Genomic DNA, 21,525 nt, shown 5'->3' with positions numbered 1-21,525 from the left:
ATTTTCTAGACCCAGTAAAGAGTTATTATATAAATTTATTGCATAACCCCATTTTGATGCTATTGTATATTCATTCCTATTATCACATAACCACTATAGTTAATGTACTTTTCGTAGTTAATAAGAAATTCCTTTTATTATTGCCATGATTGGCTTAAACTTATATTATAAAAGATAAAGATGAAGTATAGATAAAGAAACCAAATTAACTCAATGCTAGCTTGCGCTTGTTGGTAAGAGGTCCCAAGGGGTCATCAGAAGCGGTACGCTTTCAGAACAATGGCCAAAGGTAGGGCGGGCTTAGCCATCACATAACATCAGTGGGCAAGCACCGACTTCTCTTAGTTTCCCTTCTAACTTATCCTTTCCCCTAATCCTGTCCTGAACCAACAGATCCCCTTTCTCTTCTCTATCTCCTCTTCCACTTTCTTCTCTTCTTTTTGTCAAATCTACCGTAAAGTTCTTGCAAGAAGTCGCAGCACGCTTAATTCTGGAAATGTTATTAATAACACTACTCGACAAAATCGAACTTTTTTTTCCTCAAGGATCCAAACCAACTTTTTCTAATAGATATGGGAATTTAAAATTTTTTAAAGAATTATGGTTTTTTTTCTATATCAGAACTTTTTTTTGAAGAATTTTTGAAGTCTGGTATTTTTTTTTAAGTTTTTTTCAGAGGTAGCTGTTGTTTTTTTCACATAGTTCTAGTATCTTACGTCTGGTTGTAAAGAATTTTTCTATTTTGAAAAGATAATTAAAACAGCTAGAAGTTAAGCCCAAACAATATGTGATTACAGCTCCGTCTGGGAAATATAAAGCATTGAAATGCAAAAATGATGATTTTTGTGCGGCATTTTTTACGAAATTTTGACTTTAAAAATAGGAAAAGTCGAAAAAAAATTATATCTGTGTTTTTTATTTTTTTGTGTATAGGTGCATTAATTTAGCGTCGTTCAAGATACGCTCATTAAAATCTATGGAGAGACTTTGGAGCTAAAATTCGTTAACTGAACCTAAAAAATGAACAAAAATGAACAAAAAATACCTTTTCGATGGTTGCGGGCCCAACTGCCAATTGGGAACAAAGCAAACGAAAAAGGGTTGTACATTTGGTACCTCATCGCGATCCCAATTCCCAATGGGCAGTTGAGCTCGCAACCTTCCAAAAGGTATTTTTTGTTCATTTTTTCTATATTTTAGGTTTAGTTAACGAATTTTAGCTCCAAAGTCTCTCCATAGATTTTAATGAGCGATACCTTGAACGACGCCAAATTAATGCACCTATACACAAAAAAATAAAAAACACAGGATATAATTTTTTTTCGACTTTTCCTGAGTTTTTAAAGTCAAAATTTCGTAAAAAATACCGCACAAAAATCATCATTTTTGCATTTCAATGCTTTATATTTCCCAGACGGTAAGCTGTAATCACAAAGTGTTTGGGCTTAACTTTTAGCTGTTTTTATTATCTTTTCAAAATAGCAAAGTTCTTTACAACCAGACGTAAGATACTAGAACTATGTGAAAAAACAAGCGCTACCTCTGAAAAAAGCTTTAAAAAAAAATACCAGACTTCAAAAATTCTTCAAAAAGAAGTTCTGCCATAGAAAAAAAAATATATCATCAAACCATTTCTAAGCCCCAAATCTTTAAGAAAAAGTTCGTTCTGTTCCTTGAGGAAAAATCGTGTTGACTAGTGTAATAGGAGTAACGAGACAGGACTGATTTAGGAGAGCAAAAACTCCAACCCAAAGCCGACGAACTAGAGCCGGATAATTATTAGCGTGCCCAGCTCTCTCGAATCGTAACGTCCGTGGTATGTTTGCAGTCTCCTCGCACGTTACAACATTAGAAACTGCTCCAAAAACAGCCATATCACTTCCTTTTTTAATGTATTCGCAAATATATTTAATAGGTTGAGCTGAATTGCAGACCTCTACGTTTATGTGTGCTTTATAAATCTTAGATAATAATGGTGAATATGGCACAACGATTATCAATCTCCAAATCTTGATTTAAAGCTCACAAAGTCAATTTGGCAATTATCTTCAGTTGATCGACTCCGATATTCGGCATATCCATCTTGACGACATCGCATCTTGCGCGTACTCAAACATATGACGTGGACCTCAAACATACGATTTTTTTGAAAACGTTTGGACCATTTCCCTTCAACCATACAGAGTGAATTCAAATTCAACGCACCACATGGACCGTGAATCATATTTTTGGTGACCACATCAAACAATTCAGGATCCACTGTCGGATCTGGAATTTCGGCCGAAATCACATCGTTTGATTTAGAAAAAATATTCTAAAATTTCAAAATCCATGATTGATTTGAAATTTTGTCTAAAAACACGTGCTAAAATATCATGGCGATCTTTCGATGTTTGGCCAACAAACAATAATTCCGAGATTTCTTCCCATTGCGGATTAAACGTGAATGTGACGAAGAGGTCTGGTCGACCGTAACGGCGAACGTATGACATCGCATCTTGCGTGTACTCAAACATATGGCGTGGACTTCCAACATACGATGACGGTAATATTATCATAGTTCAAACGTTTTTTGCATTACCATAGTTGTTAATGGCATCACGCAAATGAAAATACTCTTCGGAACGTAATTTGGCTTGGTTGAATCGAAGAAAATTCAACCGTTCCGATTCAAATTTTGCATACATGTCCACAATATACTGGTGGAAAAGTGCTCTGCACCTCAATAAGTGGGTGTCTTGAATATGTCGTATATGCAGCCTGTATGCGTAATAATTCATAGGACTAACATTCTTTGTTCCTTCTCGACCTACAATTGAATTAAAATCCATTTCAATTTAAAAAAAAATCAATCAATAAATTATTCATCAAATGTACCGTTTACTGGTTTTATCATTTTAATGTTGAAACTAAAGCCAAAAGATTTCATTTGATAACTCGAATTATACTTTCGTATATTGTTCAATAAATGGTTAGACTCAGGTGTCAATCCATTAAGTAATGTGCTCAATGATTGTGGTGGGCTCCCCAATTCAGGCAGGTTCACTTTACCACTCGCACAGCAAATCCCATCTGCTTCACCTTTAAATTTTAATGCCTGACAATGGCGACAACGGTTGTTCATTGGACGAATTATAATTTGCCTATGAGAAGCGTAATCGGTGACACTTCTGTTTTACAGAATGACACAAAATCAAATGAAATAGGCGTTCAAATACACAGTTTTAGACCAATTTGAGATTTTTTTATACCCGTTCTCAAAAAAGAGTTAGGCGGTATATTAAATTTGTGGTAAAAGTGGATGTGTGCAACGCAGAGAAGGAAACGTTTCCGACCCCATAAAGAATATATATTCTTGATCAGCATCAATAGCCGAGTCGATATAGCCATGTCCGTCTGTCCGTCCGTCTGTCCGTCCGTCTGTCCGTCCGTCCGTCTTTCCGTCTCGATGAGCGCCTGGATCTCAAAGACTATAAGAGCTAGAGAAACCAAATTTGGTTTCCAGACTCATGTGATTTCACACTGCTACAAGTGTATTTCAAAATTTCGCCCCGCCCCCTTCCGCCACCACAAAGGACGAAAATCTGTGGCAGGTACAGTTTTAAAGATACGATAGAAAGAAAGCTTTTAGAAGTTCTTGCTTTTATCTCATAATTTTGCCAAACATCATTTAAATTATAAACGTGCGTGGTGACAAGTATACAATATTCGTATTATGTAATTAAAACGAGAAGGAACGTGTGAGTCGCTTCTGGGGACGCGACTCTACTTATACCCGTACTCAGTCAGCATATACATTTTTGAGCATATAGTTATTTAGAATTTAAAAAAAAAAAACATTTTTACATTTTACATTTTTTTGCTACATCTGTTATCTACATCTACATATACTATGTATATTCTACATCTAACATGTATATTATACATGTACCATTTAGATTCTACATCTCCTCCGCTAGGGGTTGCTCGCGCACTGAACGCGGCAGAGTGTGCGAGCGAGAAGGAAAATGAGTTGCGTTATTGTGGGCAGGGGAAGCAACAGAAAATTATTTCTTCATTCTGGCTTCAATTATGATCCGATCTAGTTCAGATTTGGCAATCTGGTAGATATGGGCATTCTCTACGATAGTTTAGTTTTATCGTATCTTTAAAATTGTGCCTGCCACAGATTTTCGTCCTTTGTGGGGGCGGAAGGGAGCGGGGCGAAATTCTGAAATACACTTGTAGCAGTGTGATATCACATGAGTCTGGAAACCAAATTTGGTTTCGCTAGCTCTTATAGTCTCTGAGATCCAGGCGCTCATCGAGACGGACAGACGGACAGACGGACGGACGGACAGACAGACATGGCTATATCGACTCGGCTATTGATGCTGATCAAGAATATATATACTTTATGGGGTCGGAAAATTTTCCTTCTCTGCGTTACACACATCCACTTTTACCACAAATCTAATATACCCCTTAACTATTTTTTGAGTACGGGTATAATGAGTTCAAATGCAGACAAAGCAAAAAAAATTTCGTGCAGATTTGAAAAATAATAATGAAAAACTTTTGGAGTATAAAATTAAAAAAGGCAGAAAGAAAGCGAGCATATCGTGAGAAAATTAAAGAGCAGTTAAATAACATTCTGTCATAGGCAAAAAAAAAAAAAAAACTGAGAATAGACAACGCGTGACCAAATTTAGAGAGGCACATAAGCAAAAGGCAACAACAAAAGTAAACAATGACGAGCCTTATAATTCCGCCCAGACTTTGAATAAGCTGTAAAAAGGGGTGGCTATTGCGCTACCCAAAAGTATCAATAAGAAATAAAAAAATACCTTGGCAAAGAAAAAAACTAAAGTGCACCACAAACAAAAGCTGATGATTATGTCAATCTAATTCAAGAATATTACAAACGCGATAAGATTTCGGTGCAATCTGCTTGTAGAAAAGCAACAATATTAGCTGGAGCTAATCAGCTTCCAGTTTATAAGCGATATATGCTACTCACTGTGAATCAGGCGTATGACCCGTTTCAACATGAGTTTCCGGAGAGACATATTTCTAGACATAAGCTCTACGAAAACCGTCCAATATAAGTTGAGCTGACTGAAAAAATACCTCATTAAATGTGCGTGTGTCAATATCACGCAAACATAGCGCTCTTATTAGAAAGTTTCGTTAAGAAAGCTCCAACGTTTCCATCAAACCTTGATAAGTTTTTAAAGGAAACTTGCTGTAATGTTGACAGTGAAATCTGTATGACCAGCGAGTGTGAAAAATGTGTGATTAACATTGTAGATATTGTACCATTTCTGTATGTTAATCGCATGAACAAAACTGCCGCTTTGAAGCATTGGAGAATGGTAAACAACAGGGTGGTACTATGCAACACCGAAGGATCGGTAAAAGAATTAATGTATGAGCTTAACGCAAAACTTCCAGCCTTTAAGCTGCATTCATACATTAAACGTTCGCAGCAAAGCTATTTTAATGCCCTAAAAATGCAAATACAACCTAATGATCTCATGTTGCAAGTTGATATTGCAGAAAATTACAGAATTTAAAATTAGGTTCAATCTGCTCATTTCAGCTACTGGTTCAACAATTGCGCCTAGTCCTATTGCTTTGTATGTGATAAGCTGTCGCACAATAAAAATTCTGTTTACTACTTTATTAAATTATTAATTTAAAAAATCAAAGAGCTTCATTCCTTTAACAGAATGCAAATATTTTCTGATGGCTGTGGAAGTCAATTTAAAAATAAGTACATTTTGAGAAGCATTCCACAATTCGTAAAAGAATTTGATGTGAGCTGTTTCGATTGGAATTTTTTCGCTACTTCTCATGGAAAAGGAGCGGTGGACGGTGTTGGCACAGTTGTTAAGCGAAAAGTTTAGCAACTAGTAAAAGCCCGAAATCTTATTTTAAAAAATGCTCTAGATTTTCACAAATTAGCAAAAAAATATATTACTGATGCTTCCCTAATTTACTTTGGCAAAAATTATGTGAAAACTACATCTGACAAAATATCAAAAACATGGATAAATTTAAAAAGTATTCCATCTATTAATTCAAATCATTATTTTTCTGGCTTTTCCAATGACAATTCTTGAAAAGTAGCTCGAACAGCTGGATCTATAAAGTATACCATGTTAAAATAAAATATATATAAACTAATATAAGAGTAAGGAAATATTGTAAACTTTTTTTGTAGGTAATAAATAAATAATAACAAGGTTAAAAAGATGTTTAAATACATTAATATTTTTTATTTACAAAATTTGACTTGATGGAAAAAGTGTAACGTCCGTAACGTAATGTCAGTAACAGACAAAAAATACGATTTCTTTTCAACGGGACTACTTATGCTTATGTTCTTTGGTGGATTAATATTGTCTTATATACCACTTAATTTGTTGTATGTGAATTTTTTTTTTTATTTTGCGAAATTCGGTAAAAAATGCGCGAATGCATGCTGCCTCAAAGTCGACTTCCATTTTTTGTAACGTCCGTAACGGAACTTTACGCGAGCATCATTTTTTTCAAGAACAGTTAACCTTATTTAAATATAAGTTTAAAAGATCATCTGCTTTACGGAAGTTACATTCGTACGCAAATTTACTTGTTCAAATTGACACAGCTGGCGTTAACATTTTCATAAAATGCAGTTCTTTGCATTTCGTAAAAATTTTATGAAAATATACCAATGTGAACGCCAGCTGTGTCAATTTGAACAAGTAAATTTGCGTACGAATGTAACTTCCGTAAAGCAGATTTGTCCCATATATATTATTACATATATATATTACAATATACATTAATATTATTTAACACAAATACAAAATTGATTTGCGTTGCAAAAATAATATACATATATTTATATCATATATGATTATGATATATAAGGACAAATAGTTAGGTACGAAATTAGTCTATGCTGATTTTAGTGTAATACTCGCGCATCAAATTTAAATCATTTGTCGACATCTCGACTCCTTATTCGTTAAGAAGGAATAAAAAAGGTTGCACATCGCACTATGAATACCCTGTTGAACAATTCTTCGACCGTGAAGTCAATTATGACATACAACCGTAGTCATATAAATAGCACAAAAAAATATTCAATTTATGGAATGCTTTTATTAATTAAAAAAAAGTCTTTGAAAATAAAACTTATTTGGCTCTTCATAGCTTAACCTATTAACTAATTAATTCGTAAAGAAAAATTTATAAATGTTTTGAAACAAAAGAGATAAAAATTAAAAAACGAAGATATAACGGAATATGGGTGGTCAGAGATATAGGTCAATTTCAAAATGTTGCCAATAACACTAGTCAACACAACAATTAGGCTGTGGCTCAAAATTACTTTTTTTAATAGATTTCGGGACTGAAAAATTTTTGTGGTACGTTATTTTTTTTAAGGTTTAATTTTTATACCCGTACTCAAAAAAGAGTTAAGGGGTATATTAGATTTGTGGTAAAAGTGGATGTGTGTAACGCAGAGAAGGAAACGTTTCCGACCCCATAAAGTATATATATTCTTGATCAGCATCAATAGCCGAGTCGATAGAGCCATGTCTGTCTGTCCGTCTGTCCGTCTTGTTTGACGCCTGGATCTCAGAGACTATAAGAGCTAGGGCAACCAAATTTGGTTTCCAGACTCATGTGATATCACACTGCTACAAGTGTATTTCAAAATTTCGCCCCGCCCCCTTCCGCCCACACAAAGGACGAAAATCTGTGGCAGGCACAGTTTTAAAGATACGATAAAACTAAAAACGCAGTAGCGTAGAGAATGCCCATATCTACCAGATTGCCGAATCTGAATTAGATCGGATCATAATTATAGCCAGAATGAAGAAATTCATTTTCAGTTGCTTCCCCTCCCCCACCCGTTCCAAACAACGCAACTCATTTTCCTTCTCGCTCGCACACTCTGCCGCGTTCAGTGCGCGAGCAACCCCTAGCGGAGGAGATGTAGAATCTAAATGGTACATGTACAATCTACATGTAAGATGTAGAATAGACATTGTAGATGAGATGTAGATAACAAATGTAGCAAAAAAATTTAAAATGTAAAATTTTTTTTTTAATTCTAAAATTCTAAAAAATTATGCTCAAAAATGTATATACTGACTGAGTACGGGTATAAGTAGAGTCGTGTCCCCAGAAACGACTCACACGTTCCTTCTCGTTTTTTTAAGAATTTTTTAAATCTGGTATTTTTCTTCATCTTTTTTTTCAGAGGTAGAGAAGCACTACACATAACTTAAGTATCTTATATCTGGTTGCATAGAACTTTGCAGTTCTGAAAAGCTGACGAATGCAGCTATAAATCCCACCCAGACACTGTATCTTTGTATCTGCAGCTTTACGCCTTGAAGATATTAAGCTTTCAAATTCAAATTTCTTAATTTTCTGCGATATTTTTTTTTCAAAATTTCGACTATAAAAACTCGAGAAAAGTCGAAAAATTCTTGGCCAACATTTTTAGCTTTAGATAGACGCATTAATTAAGCGTCGTTTAAGGTATTGTTCATTAAAATCTATGGATAAACGGTCTACTTGCAGCCGTTTGGCCAAAACGACCACACCCTAAAAAAAGTTCAATTTTGCTAAGTAGTGTAATTCATAGAAAATAAGCTCAAAAGCTATAATTGTTTGACACATTTAATATCTAGTTGAATATCCACGATTTTCATTAGCGGCGTTACATCTAAGTCCCATACTCTCTACAAGCTTCTGACATCTTTCCTTCGGAATGGAGTTCCAAGCTTCTTTGACACCTTTCCACAAATCTTCAAGATTGACAAATTTATTTTCTGGATATCATGACCTTAACATCATTCCATAGATGTTCTATTGGATTTAGGTCAGGGCTTTGAATCGGCCACTCCAGAACTTCGATGGATTCGTCCTTCAACCACTTTTTAACGACGCAAGATATGTGCTTTGGGTCGTTATCGTGTTGAAATATCCATTCCACAGGCATATTTTCAAATGTAAATGGTTTCATTTGATTTTTGAGAATATCAGCATACATGAAACGATCCATTATGCCATTGAATCGGTAGAGCGGACCCACACCATGCCAGGAAAATGCACCCCAACACATAATGCATCCGCCACCGTGCTTCACGGTCTTCATTATGTACCTGGGGTTAAGAGCTTGGCCTTCTGTACGACGAAAGGTTTTGCCATCGGATCCTACTTTATTTATCTTAGTTTCATCGCTCCATAGCATATTTTTTCAATAATTCAGACTCTTATCCCGGAGGGTCCGTACGAAACTCAACCTTTGTTTGATGTTTCGTTTTGACAGGAATGGCTTCTTCCTGCTGATGCGTCCAAAGAGCGATGCTTCGTTCAGTCTTCTAGCCACTAGTCTCCTTGACACATCCGCACCACATTCATCATTAATTTCCTTCATAATCTCTCGAGAGCATTTAGGAGAGGGTCCGCTTTGCTCTTCCGCACTATAAGCCTATCCGTCATAGAATCATTTTTCTTGGCTTTTTCTTACGATTTTTTGTATCATTCAAATAAGTTGGGCTTAACTTCACTAATTCAAGTGCAATGTATACCATCTTTCTGGAGTATTTCATTATTTCGGCTATTTCAGACCGTTTTGTTCCTGATTCACTTAGTGTGAATATAATCTTCCCTTTTTCAACTGAGCAATGCCTTCCACTAGAGTTGCAAAAACATCGATGTTTGCGTACCTGTTTTTCGATGTTTTAAAAAAAAACCTCGATATTAACGATATATCGGGATTTAAGAAATGAAAAAAGACAATTATATTATATTATATATTTTGTACCAAAAAAAATAAAAATTAATGAGATCCATAAACATAAAAATAAAAAAAATAAAACAAAAAAACATATTTCATATGTTTTGCTTAAAAAAAATCAATATCTGGCTTAAACTATATATTGGAGATCCATTCGTTTCTATTTAGAAAAGTGAGCATGTCGACATGCTTTGCATCTAAAGCGCTGCGTTTCTCACTTTAAATATATCCAGCCTTACTAAACATACGTTCGCTTTCTGTGGATGTTGCTGGAATGCACAGATAACTTTTGGCCAAGAATTGAAAAGTTATGTCGCTAGTATCACGCTGAAAATAAAATAGTTTTATAATTGACCAAAAATACAAAACTTTAATAATACCATCTTCCAAAATTCCAAGGCATCAGAGCTTGAGTCTATATTTCTTGTATCAAAATATTCTCTTAAAATGAGCGTAGCATTTTTTGTTGGGTTTCGGTTACTTCGTACTTTTTCAGCTTTACTTCTTTCCAGAAACTCAAAAAGCGGTTTGTTGATTTTCGGTGATGGTGTTGACGGTGCCAAATCTTCAAGAAAAAGTTTGTGTTGTTCCTTGAGGAAAAATCGTGTTGACTAGTGATATCAAACGACATTCATAATAGTATATTACTTACCCTCTTTGCTTAAACCTGATAAAAACTTGTTCATCCCGTCACCATCAACACCAACACATAAAACTCCAACAACACTCTTAGAACAAATAAAGATTAAATAAAATAAATTATTTGTTTGCACAATGTTTACCTTTATCCTGTGCAGCAAGATATGGTAAACATTTTTACGACTATCGAACTATCGGGGAAAAAACCTCGATAGTCGAATCAGTGAAGTCGCCATCGATACTATCGATAGTGGCTCGATGTTTTTGCAGCTCTACCTTCCACGACCCATTTTAGCACGTTTTCAATAAATTATATCAATTCGTTACCGAAATATTGAAAATCAAACAAAGAATTCTGTGAAAACAACTTTTTAGTCGAAATAAGCTGCCGCTTCATCAAAATGTGCTATTTCTGTGACCATGCAAAAAAGGTACACACGAACGAAAATTAAGCATAATCAAAAGAGAAAAATGATAACGATAAATTTTTTGCCTGTATATCATGTGGAAGAGTGCACTAATCGATTGTGATCAAAATTTTTATAATCGTATGTAAAATATTGTCCAAATGATCGATCGATATATTCTGTTTTGGTTTGTGCTATTTTTATGACCACAGCTGTATAATATTTTAGTTTTAGTTTAAAAGTATATTAGCATATAAAAGTTATACAAAATTACAGGTTTTCTGATATCATGGGACAAGCTTCGTCAAAAAGTGTCATAATACTCAAAAATCATAAGGTTAAGAGTATGTGAACTGAAAAGATAAAATCGACGCAAAATGTGAACAGAAAAACGTATAACCAATACTAGCACAGTATGTAGGAATACGTGACACACACAAATTTACGCAACCTGGAACCTCCAGACGGTTATTTCTTCGGCAACTAAAAATTATTCCACGCATACAACCATATATTTTGGAGTGTTACACGAACACACATACATGCTTGCTGTCAGTCGACTCGTGTCACGTCATGAGCCGAACGCGGTCGATCCCAGAGCCGAAGACCTGGGACCGTACGCTGAAACTTCAGCTGCGCCACTTTCGTTGTATGAACTGGCACATCTATATACTGTATGGTTATGTCTTAGTCAATGTTTTATGTTAAGATTATTTTTGAATTCTTTGAAGTCTAGTGTAAGGGCATGGCGGGAGCGCAATAAAAGTTCGCTTTTTCGCTCAAGGCGAATTCGACCCGCTTTGTCACCGTAGGTTAGCAAGGCATAGAACGAATTGTAATGAATTTAGAATATAATCGTTAAAATTGAATTCGATCGAGCGCACCGAGAACTTCTTTCATCCCGCATTTTTAGTAAAAGTTTACGCAACCCAAGTATTTAGGTCTTTCGCATTTAGAAAAACTATTATAAATTTTCAACTTTAACACAGGGATATCCTAGCAATATAAGCGATGACATAGTACGCGAGCACTAACCGATTTATAAGTGATGAAAAAGTAAAGCCTTATTAAGCCATGAATTTCCATAAGAAAGTAAAGCCTTAATAAGCGATGAATTTCTCAAAAAAAGTAAGGCCTTAATAAGCGATGAATTCCCTAAAAAATAAGGCCTTAATAACACTACTCGACAAAATTGAACTTTTTCTTCCCGCTGTGGACCAAAATAACTTTTACTGATAGATTTCGTGATTTTAAAATTTGTATAGTACTATTTTTTTTTAATGTTTTTTTTCAGAGGTAGTGCTTCTATTTTACACATAACTTAAATATCTTATATCTGGTCGCATAGAACTTTGCAGTTCTGAAAAATACTGACAAATGCAGCTATAAATCCGACCCAGCCACTTTGTAGCTGCAGCTTAACGACCGGAAGATATTAAGCTTTCAAATTCAAATTTTATCATTTTGTTGCGGCATTTTTGTCCGAAATTTTGACTTCGACTCAGGAATTTGACTCAGGAAAAGTCGAAAAGGTACGTTGCTGGTCCAACTTCCCAAATGGGATTGAAGGAAACAAAAGGGACCTGTAATTTTAGTTTTACAAAGTCCTAGGTATGAACAGTTATTTTTACTCCAACCAGATATTCAGGGCTCTGAATGTTTCTTTTGTTCATTTAAAATAACTGGAATCGGGAGATCCATGAAATGGGGTTACCCGAAACAACCTGGCATTATGCTTCCTGCTCTTCCCTTAGTAGAAATACCGCCATTAAAACGCAAAAAGAGGAGATGTCGTCTTCGTCGCATGGAACAACGGATTCAAGTAATGACCAATCAGGAGATTATGAATATTGCAAGCCTCTTTCACAGGAACAATTGAACGATTTGGTAGGCGTTGACAGCTGTGAGGAAAGTTTAAAGGATGTTTTGTAACACAATGGAAACCAAAAGCCCTCTTTGGCTAAAGCACTGTGTATGAAAGGTGAATCGATGAGTTACCCAAAAACTGTTTTTCCACGTCCGTCGCTGGCAAAAGTTAAAGAAGGCGTATTTAATGGTGATAACGTAGTGATCACGTTAATATCGTTCACGGACTAATAAGGAATTATGAAAGAATTGGAGCCAACTTGTCAATAAAAATCCATTTCCTGCACTCCCACTTGGACTTTTTTTCGACAAACCGAGGGGACGTTTAAACAATTAAAAGCTATGGAACGACCGTATCAAGGTGTTTGGAATGAGAATATGTTGGGCGACTATGTGTGGACTCTCATAAGAGAATCTGATTCGAATGACAAATGAAGACAGCCACAAACCTTAAATTATTTTAAGAACAGTAACAAGCAGTAGAAAACCAAATTTATCACATACGTTAAAAAACAACCAAAAAAAGTAACTGTCAAAAACATTAAATGCCAAAGGAACACGTTCAGGTACCAAAAATACAACCCCTTTTCGTTTGGTTTGTTCCCAATCGGCAGTTGGGCCCGCAACGTTCCAAAAGTATTTTTTGTCTATTTTTTTAGGTTTGGTTAACGAATTATAGCTCCACCGTCTCTCCATACATTTTAATGAACAATATCTTAAACAACGCCTTATTAATGCGTCTATCTAAAACTAAAAATGTATGCCAAGAAATATTTTTTTTCTACTTTTCCTGAGTTTGTTAAATTAAAATTCGGGATAATATACCGAAAAAATAATACAATTTTAATTTGAAAGCTTAATATCTTCCAGACGTTAAGCTGCAGCTACAACGTGTCTGGGTCGGATTTATTGCTGCATTCTTAGTTTTTAGAACTGCAATGTTGTATTCAACCAGATATAAAATACTGTATGAAAAATAGAAGCACCACCTCTGAAAAAAAACATAAAAAAAAACGAGAAGGAACGTGTGAGTCGCTTCTGGGGACGCGACTCTACTTATACCCGTACTCAGTCAGTATATACATTTTTGAGCACATGATTTTTTAGAGTTTTAGAATTACAAAAAAAAAATGTTACATTTTACTTTTTTTTGCTACGTCTTTTATCTACATCTACATATATTATGTATATTCTACATCTAACATGTAGATTATACATGTACCATTTAGATTCTACATCTCCTCCGCTAGGGGTTGCTCGCGCACTGAACGCGGCAGAGAAGCAACTGAAAATGAATTTCTTCATTCTGGCTATAATTATGATCCGATCTAATTCAGATTCGGCAGTCTGGTAGATATGGGCATTCTCTACGCATTATTTTAGTTTTATCGTATCTTTAAAATTGTGCCTGCCACAGGTTTTCGTTCTTTGTGTTGGCGGAAGGGAGCGGGGCGAAATTTTGAAATACATTTGTAGCAGTGTGATATCACATGAGTCTGGAAACCAAATTTGATTACCCTAACTCTTATAGTCTCTGAGATCCAGGCGCTCAACAAGACGGACAGACTGACGGACAGACAGACATGGCTCTATCGACTCGGCTATTGATGCTGATCAAGAATATATATACTTTATGGGGTTGGAAACGTTTCCTTCTCTGCGTTACACACATCCACTTTTACCACAAATCTAATATACCCTTTAACTCTTTTTTGAGTACGGGAATATAAAAACTACGAATAATTTGGTATTAATAGCAAATTTCGAGGTCAAAGTCACAGTTTCCACCGGTGTAGTAAGCATTTTGTTGCATTTTCGAAATTCATTTTTTGTCATCAATTCCAAACACAGCAAGCAGAAATCTCGGTCTTCTTCTTTGAAAGTGGGCCGCCGACGCTGCAGCGTGCTGTATTATGTTGGATTTTGCGATGAGCTTCCCTTTTTTCTCTCAGCACTTTTCTTTCCTGCCTCAAAAGGGAAGTTAAGATTGCTGACTTCATCGCCTTTCTGCCACGATTCGACTTCTGCTTTGCTGCAGCAAATTTGATCGGGCCAATATCAACTGAACGATTTGTGTCACATAAAACGCTGAACCGCTTCACCCCACTACAAGTGAACCGATTCACCACACTATGGTCATTTTGAAAACAGGCTGCCATGACAAGAACCCCCGATAGATATTTCATAAACACTTCATATATTTGAAGAACAACATTAAACCAACACGTCTGATATTTTTTTTTTACCTTGAGTTTGTGTTAATTAGTTCGCATAAAACACAATAAATTCACTGCTTTTATGTTTGAACGCTGCGCTACGGCGGTATCAATGAAAACTTTGCGGCAATGAAAGCATCACGTGACAATATTTAAGCGCACTGTCAAAATTTCATAGGTGAACCGCTTCACCCTACCCGCACTCTATGCATCTTAGAAAAAATAAGTTCACCCAATCCACTAGCTTTAATATCTACTGCACCGTAGGATTACCGTTGAGAAACCACACAAACGAAATAGACCCGTCCAATGCACAAATTGACAGGAATATGGACACACGAAAACTTATTGCACTCTACGGGCAGTCTGCGATTCCTGTGGGGATGTCCATCTCACTGAGGCCTGCCCCGTAAATAAGGAAGACCCATCTGCCAAAAAATTTAGCAGCTATGGGGGAAGCCATACTGCCAACTATAGAGGTTGTCCTGTCTATAAAGAATTAAAAATCGGCTTGACCAAGAAATAACTGCAAGCCCGTTTGTCCGACAAAACTTACCATATATACCATCAACATCGACTCAAGGAATTTATTTTGCTCAGGCGTTAAGTTACAACAACGGGTCGTACGCTTCACTTCAACCAACCACTGCAGGAATAATGAAGCATTAGGCATCAAATCCGATCCCAGGAATTAATGCCCAGAATGCCCCAGCAAATCCATCCCAATTGCCTAGTGGAATAGAGTCAATGCTGCTAACTATAAAAAACACAATGGCAACCAAAATATCCTCCTGAAGCTCCTAATCAAATAGAAATCTGTTTAAATGGCTTGTCTAAATATATGTTTCTGGAATGCAAATGGCATTTCGCAGCACAAATGCGAGCTCTTGCAGTTCCTGGCTCAACACGACATTGACGCCATGCTCATATAAGAGACTCACCTAACAAATAAAAACGATTTTCACCTCAATGGCTATAACTTCTAAGCGACATATCCTCCCGATGGTAAGGCACATGGAGGTACTGGCATTCTTATCAAGCATCGCATCAGGCATTATCCGTTGCCATCATTTGCTACACCTTATCTAGAGGCAACATAAATAGACTTACCAACCCGAAAGGAAGACAACTATATAACGCTATAATAACGCCACGAAACAAGCTAGACTTTATCTCTCCGGGCAAGCCCACATATTGGCCCACAGATCCAAACAAGCAACCCGACTTGATTGATTTTGCAGTTACACGAAAGGTGCTGCAAGCTCAGATTAATGAAGATCACTTAACAGATCTATCATCGGATCACTCGCCCATTCTACTTCACCTTTACGACCATCCACAGCTTTCGGAACGCCCACACTTTCTAACTTCTAGCAAAACAGATTTTGTCAAATACAGGAAGTACATAAGCTCTCATATTGATAGCAGCCCAAACATTTATTGTAAAGATCACATTGATAGGTCAGTCGAAAACATTAGTATCCTCAATGTCACTGGCGGCAAAACACTCAACACCAATATTGCTAATATTGGTGTTGAGTGTTTATAAACTTTCCAACAGAGTCGTATTTCTAGGTACATTGAAGTGCAGCTACGCGATAAAAGAAGGCTTCGGCGAGAGTGACAAGCACACTGATCACCTGCCTCGAAAGAGCTGCTAAAAATAGCCAACCACCTACTACGCAGAGCCCTAAAAGGTGAAAAAAAACCGAGCTCAAATATCCTATATGGAGCAACTCTCCCCAACTAGCCAACGATTCCCACTGTGGAGAGCTAAATCAGACGTATGCCCACCAATCGAGAGTGAATCACCCTTACGTACACAAACAGGAGAGTGGGCTCGCGGCAACAAAGGGAAGGCAAATACATTTGCCGTCCATCTAGAAAACGTCTTCAAACCACACCCAGCAACGAATAGCCTTGTGCTCCCACCAACCAACAATCCCGAAGCTACTCCGCCTATCATATTCCAATCAGGAGAAGTCACAAGGGTCATTAAAAACCAAATCTCAAAGCAAAATAAAGCTTCGGGCCACGATTTCATCTCTCCTAAAATGATCATAGAATTGCCGAGCTGTGCAGTGTATTTCCTTACTGTGATATTCAACAGCATGATGAAATGGGGCTATTATCCTCAAGAATGGAGGAAATCAGTCATCACAATGATCCATAAAGCCGGAAAAGACAAGTCCAAGCCATCATCATATAGACCTATAAGCCTACTGCCTTGCCTATCAAAGATATTTGAAAAGTTGCTCCTGAACCGTATCAAACAACACCTACACATCATCGGTGCCAACCCGACTCACCAATTTGGATATTGCGAAAAACATGGAACCATTCAACAAGTAAACCGTATAACCTCTGAGATACGAAATGCATTTGAAAGACGGGAGTATTGCTCCGCTGTTTTTCTGGATGTCGCACAGGCTTTCAGCCGCGTCTGGCTTAATCCACAAAATCAAATATGACTTCCACAGAAAATCCATGGAATATTGGAGTCATACCTACAGCAAATAAGTTTTGCAGGACGATGCAAAGATTTCCTCTCTGAATATCATCCAATTGAAGCTAGTGTACCGCAAGGCAGCGTGCATGGACCAACACTGTATATCATCTTCACAGCAGATCTTCTGACAGACACCCTAACAACAACTTCGACATTTTCTGATGATACTGTTATATTAAGTCGCTCCAAGTGCCCAACAATATCAACGAAACACTTATCATCTATTTCGTGGCGCATACACGTAAACGAGCAAAAGTGCAACCATATCAGCTTTATCCGAAACAGACAAACTAGCCCTTCATTATATCTGAACAACATGAAGATTCCACATTAATGGTTTTGTCGTACTCGACAGTTAACACCCAGCAAACTGTACACAAATATTTTTGTGACCTGCAGGCGTACTTGAGCCATGGTGACAGAACAAAGTAGCTTGACAATATCATGCTCTACTTATTGGAACATGATAAACCATTTTCAATGGTAGAATAAGCAGGCTTTCGTTTACTCTGCCGTATGGGCATACCGCAGTATCGCCCAAGTCAAAGGAAAATGACCGATTTTTTGGACATAGCAACTTTTGCAAAATGGAGCAGCATACAACCATTAATATAAAGAATACTTTTGCTAAAGTTTGCGAGGAGTGGGGCATTGATATTTTAAATGTTAAATGTAAGTGACAGACTACGCAGCAAACATGATCAAGTCAATTGAAGACCTTTTTGAAAAAACAAAAAAAGAAGCATTTGCCGTGCGTGGCGCGTAGTGTGTACTTAACCTCGTGGCAAAGTATTCATTAAGCATTGAATGTATAAAGCCAATAATAGCAAAACTTTAAGCCATTATAACATATTTTAAGCAAAGCACTGTTGCGAGAAGCGAACTTTGTAAATATGAAAGTAAAAATAAGCTTATTCAAGATGTCGCTACTAGAAGAAATAGCACGTTCCATATGTTAGAGCGCAAAACTTTTTGTTGTTGCTGCGACCATTGCAATCTGCTCTGAAGGACCAGGTAATACCAATAATGAATAAAATGCAGAACGATATAAAAAACGTTTTTTTAGACGATAAGATAGCAAAGAAATATCGTCAAACTATATTATCAGCAATAATTAGACGGTTTGGACACTATCAGGGGTGCCATAGACTGTCAAACCGACCGAATTCCAACTGACACAGCATGCTGTCTCGGTTGGTTCCAACAGGTTAAATTCAGTGCTCAAACACACTTTACTCAAAGAAAGTGTTTTGGAAAGTTTATTGAATTTGTGATATATCTGCATTAGAACAATTTAAGAATTCACTTGGTTTAGAGGGTCTATTTACATTTTACGAAATCTCTAGTCAAATCTCTAGTAGAATTGCCATCCATTGTCGACGTCCAAAACCAACTCAAAGGTATATCTGGCCACCTAGTTTTTCTGACAATTAATTGAATTGAATTATTCGGATGATATTATGCATTTAATGGTTTTAAATTAGATATAAAAAAAAAACTTAAGTTTACATCATTTAAATTTTCAGCCGTGCCAAAATAAGTGCGTAATTAATGAAGATTCTGCCGCTTCAATTATTTATGTTAGGTGGCAGCCCCAAGTGTGTTATCGTGTGCTAACGTCAATGTCAAAAAGAAAAATTGGTCGTAGAGTAAGCGATAACATATTCATATAAAAAGGAAATTGGCCGAGAACAAAAAAGAACACTTCCCTTTCAGCAGCGAGTGAGACCGGTGGTGTTTTTTTTTCTGTGTTCCCTTTTTCATAGTGATTTGCGAAAGGCATAAAAAAGTGATTCATACAAATTTTTACAGGGTCAAACGCGTGTTTTGCCTGTGGCAACTTCAGAGATATATATATTCATCAAAAGAAAACTTTGATTCTTTCCCCTGAGGTGGGTGAGTTTTTGGCAAGCTGGTTAAACCAGCGAAAATGGCGGACGCCGGTAACACGGCGTCAGTATAAATGAAACCTCCGGACCAGACACTTAACAGCAATAAAAGACATTCCAAAACTGACTATGATAGAAAAAAAAACGTTTTAAGCCCTTCCTTGAAAGAAGACTTTTTGGACAGTCTAATAGCCTTTTTACACTGGGCGCGTCTGCTATCGATATTGTAGTGGCGCCTGAAGCAGCAGAACCAAATTTAAAATTAGCCGGAATCGATAGAACTCGTGGACAAAGTTTCTGCCAAGAACCTGTAGAACTATCGATCGCAAAGATCAGAGTTGCTTATATGTAGCTCTGGCACGTACAAGGCACATGTAAAAAGGGTGAGGGTTTCAGGGTCGCTTTGACTAAGTTTTGACAGATCCATGACCTAGTAAAAAAGGGTGAGGTCGAAAGGCATGGTGTTAAAGTGACAACCTACTGATTTCCTTTTCCGTTTGGCTGCTCGCTACATAAAGTTGATCTTTGCACATACCTCGCGAAAATTTTTGCAATCAGTGAAAAATACAAGTGATCAGTAATAGAGAAAACCAGGAAACGATTCCCTGCAGTGAGAGCCGTAATATTTCGGTGAGTTGAAGCGGATGGAATCCCGAGGAATCGGAATAAAACATGATTGTCCGCAGCTCATCTATTTTTGCTGGTGTGTCACTGTCGCAAAGGTACGGTGACCGCCGAAAACTTTGAACTGGTGCCCAGCTTCCAGAAAGCTGCATCAGGACGAGATCGGACGATCTCTACGCTAAATTTCTGGAGGAGCGGCCAACGCGACTCTCTCGCTCTCCAGACCCTGGTTCCGAGCCAAAGTAAGCCGATATACGCAGCCGGCGAGGAACCAGCTCCCATAAGGGAAGCGCTCTACAAACGCGCCCTGACATGAATACCTAAGGAGGAGCTCCTATTTGTGCGTCGAACAAGAATGCGGATTTAATTCGTTTCGTCTGCGTCGAGCCCGAGTGGATGCTTCAGATTTTCTGTTTCGTCTCTCCGCCTGGGATTGGGCAAGAGCCACTTCTCTCTGGCAACTCTGCTGCCACTCTAGTGCGGGTAGCTTCTTGCTGCTCGGCGAGATTCCGCAGGCAATGTGAGCCTGGCAGCGTGCGTCGCCAATCCGGACATCGTCCCTAACCTCGAAGATCCTATAGAGATTTTCCAAGGCAGCGTGCGTCGCCAATCCGGACACCGTCCCAAACCTCGACGATCCGATAAAGATCTTCCCAGGAAGCGTGCGCCAAACCGGCTCGCCTACGTGCATGCGTGTATTGACCTGGAGATGGGCGCACTGCCATAGCGTGGGATATATTGTTGTATAAGTCTATTTTTCCACTTAATTAGTACGCTTCTCGTGTAAGAGACAAAAGACATGCGCGCTTTCTGTGTATGCTGTGGACCGTAGAGGAGAATCCATTAGGATTGTTGGGTACACGACCCCAGACCGTTTAACCGTGGAGAACCACACTTTGTTTCAGCAACCACGTCGGAAGATCGATCTTTCGCCGAGGGATGTTCCAGATCGAGTGAGTGAACAAATGTAAGAGTCCCATGTGTAACCCAGTAGATTTGAATCGCCAATGCGATCATTGGTAGGGAGGGTCCAAAAGGAGCCACTTCGACATCTGTGGGCTCGTAATCCGACATTCTTTCGTTTCCTTTCCCTTTCTCGCCCATCCTTTCTGATTTTCTTTTGTTTTGCCCTGCCGATATAGCTTCTAGCATTGTTTTGTCGTACGCACGCTAATTCTTGAAATTTTCTGATCATACTATCGTGAGCGATAGGTCCGAATGGTTCGCGCAAGACCACCACCCCCGAAACCGACGAGCTAGAGCCGATGAAAACGCGTGCCGCCCATACCATTCGATGACTGTGCTATCAGGCTATCGTCGTTACACGTTACAGTTATGATTATGATTAGATAATTAAAAGTGGCGCCCAACGTGGGGCCCGAGAGGAGTGAATCCATCACTCAGTAAGACTCGTAGAAGAGAAAATCAGTTCTTTCCCTTTTCTTTCTAAAGTCTTTTGACTTTTCTTTCCAGTGAAGAGTGGTGCTAGACCGTAATCTGATAGGAAAACAGAAGAGAGAAGCTAAGTATTCCCTTCTGGCCACAGGTGACAGGTCCGCAAAACCTTTTTATTCACGAGAGGCGACGA

At 37.7% G+C, this 21,525-nt stretch overlaps 1 long non-coding RNA gene and 1 pseudogene across 1 annotated transcript; both read right to left on the bottom strand.

Moving 5' to 3' along the window:
- Positions 1-21,525, bottom strand: part of LOC121405170 — a 69,002-nt pseudogene that overhangs the window by 23,613 nt on the left and 23,864 nt on the right.
- On the bottom strand, positions 10,082-10,518 carry LOC121405092. The gene is made up of 3 exons (XR_005968376.1): positions 10,440-10,518; positions 10,168-10,377; positions 10,082-10,114 (listed from the first exon to the last, which is right to left on the bottom strand). It is a non-coding gene; the product is annotated as an uncharacterized LOC121405092 (long non-coding RNA).

This window comes from Drosophila obscura, unplaced genomic scaffold (genome assembly GCF_018151105.1).
Source record: "Drosophila obscura isolate BZ-5 IFL unplaced genomic scaffold, ASM1815110v1 contig_75, whole genome shotgun sequence".
In the NCBI taxonomy this organism is placed as follows: domain Eukaryota; kingdom Metazoa; phylum Arthropoda; class Insecta; order Diptera; family Drosophilidae; genus Drosophila; species Drosophila obscura.
The sequence above is the reverse complement of the archived record's forward strand: the minus strand, read 5'-3'. Positions and strand labels throughout refer to the sequence as shown.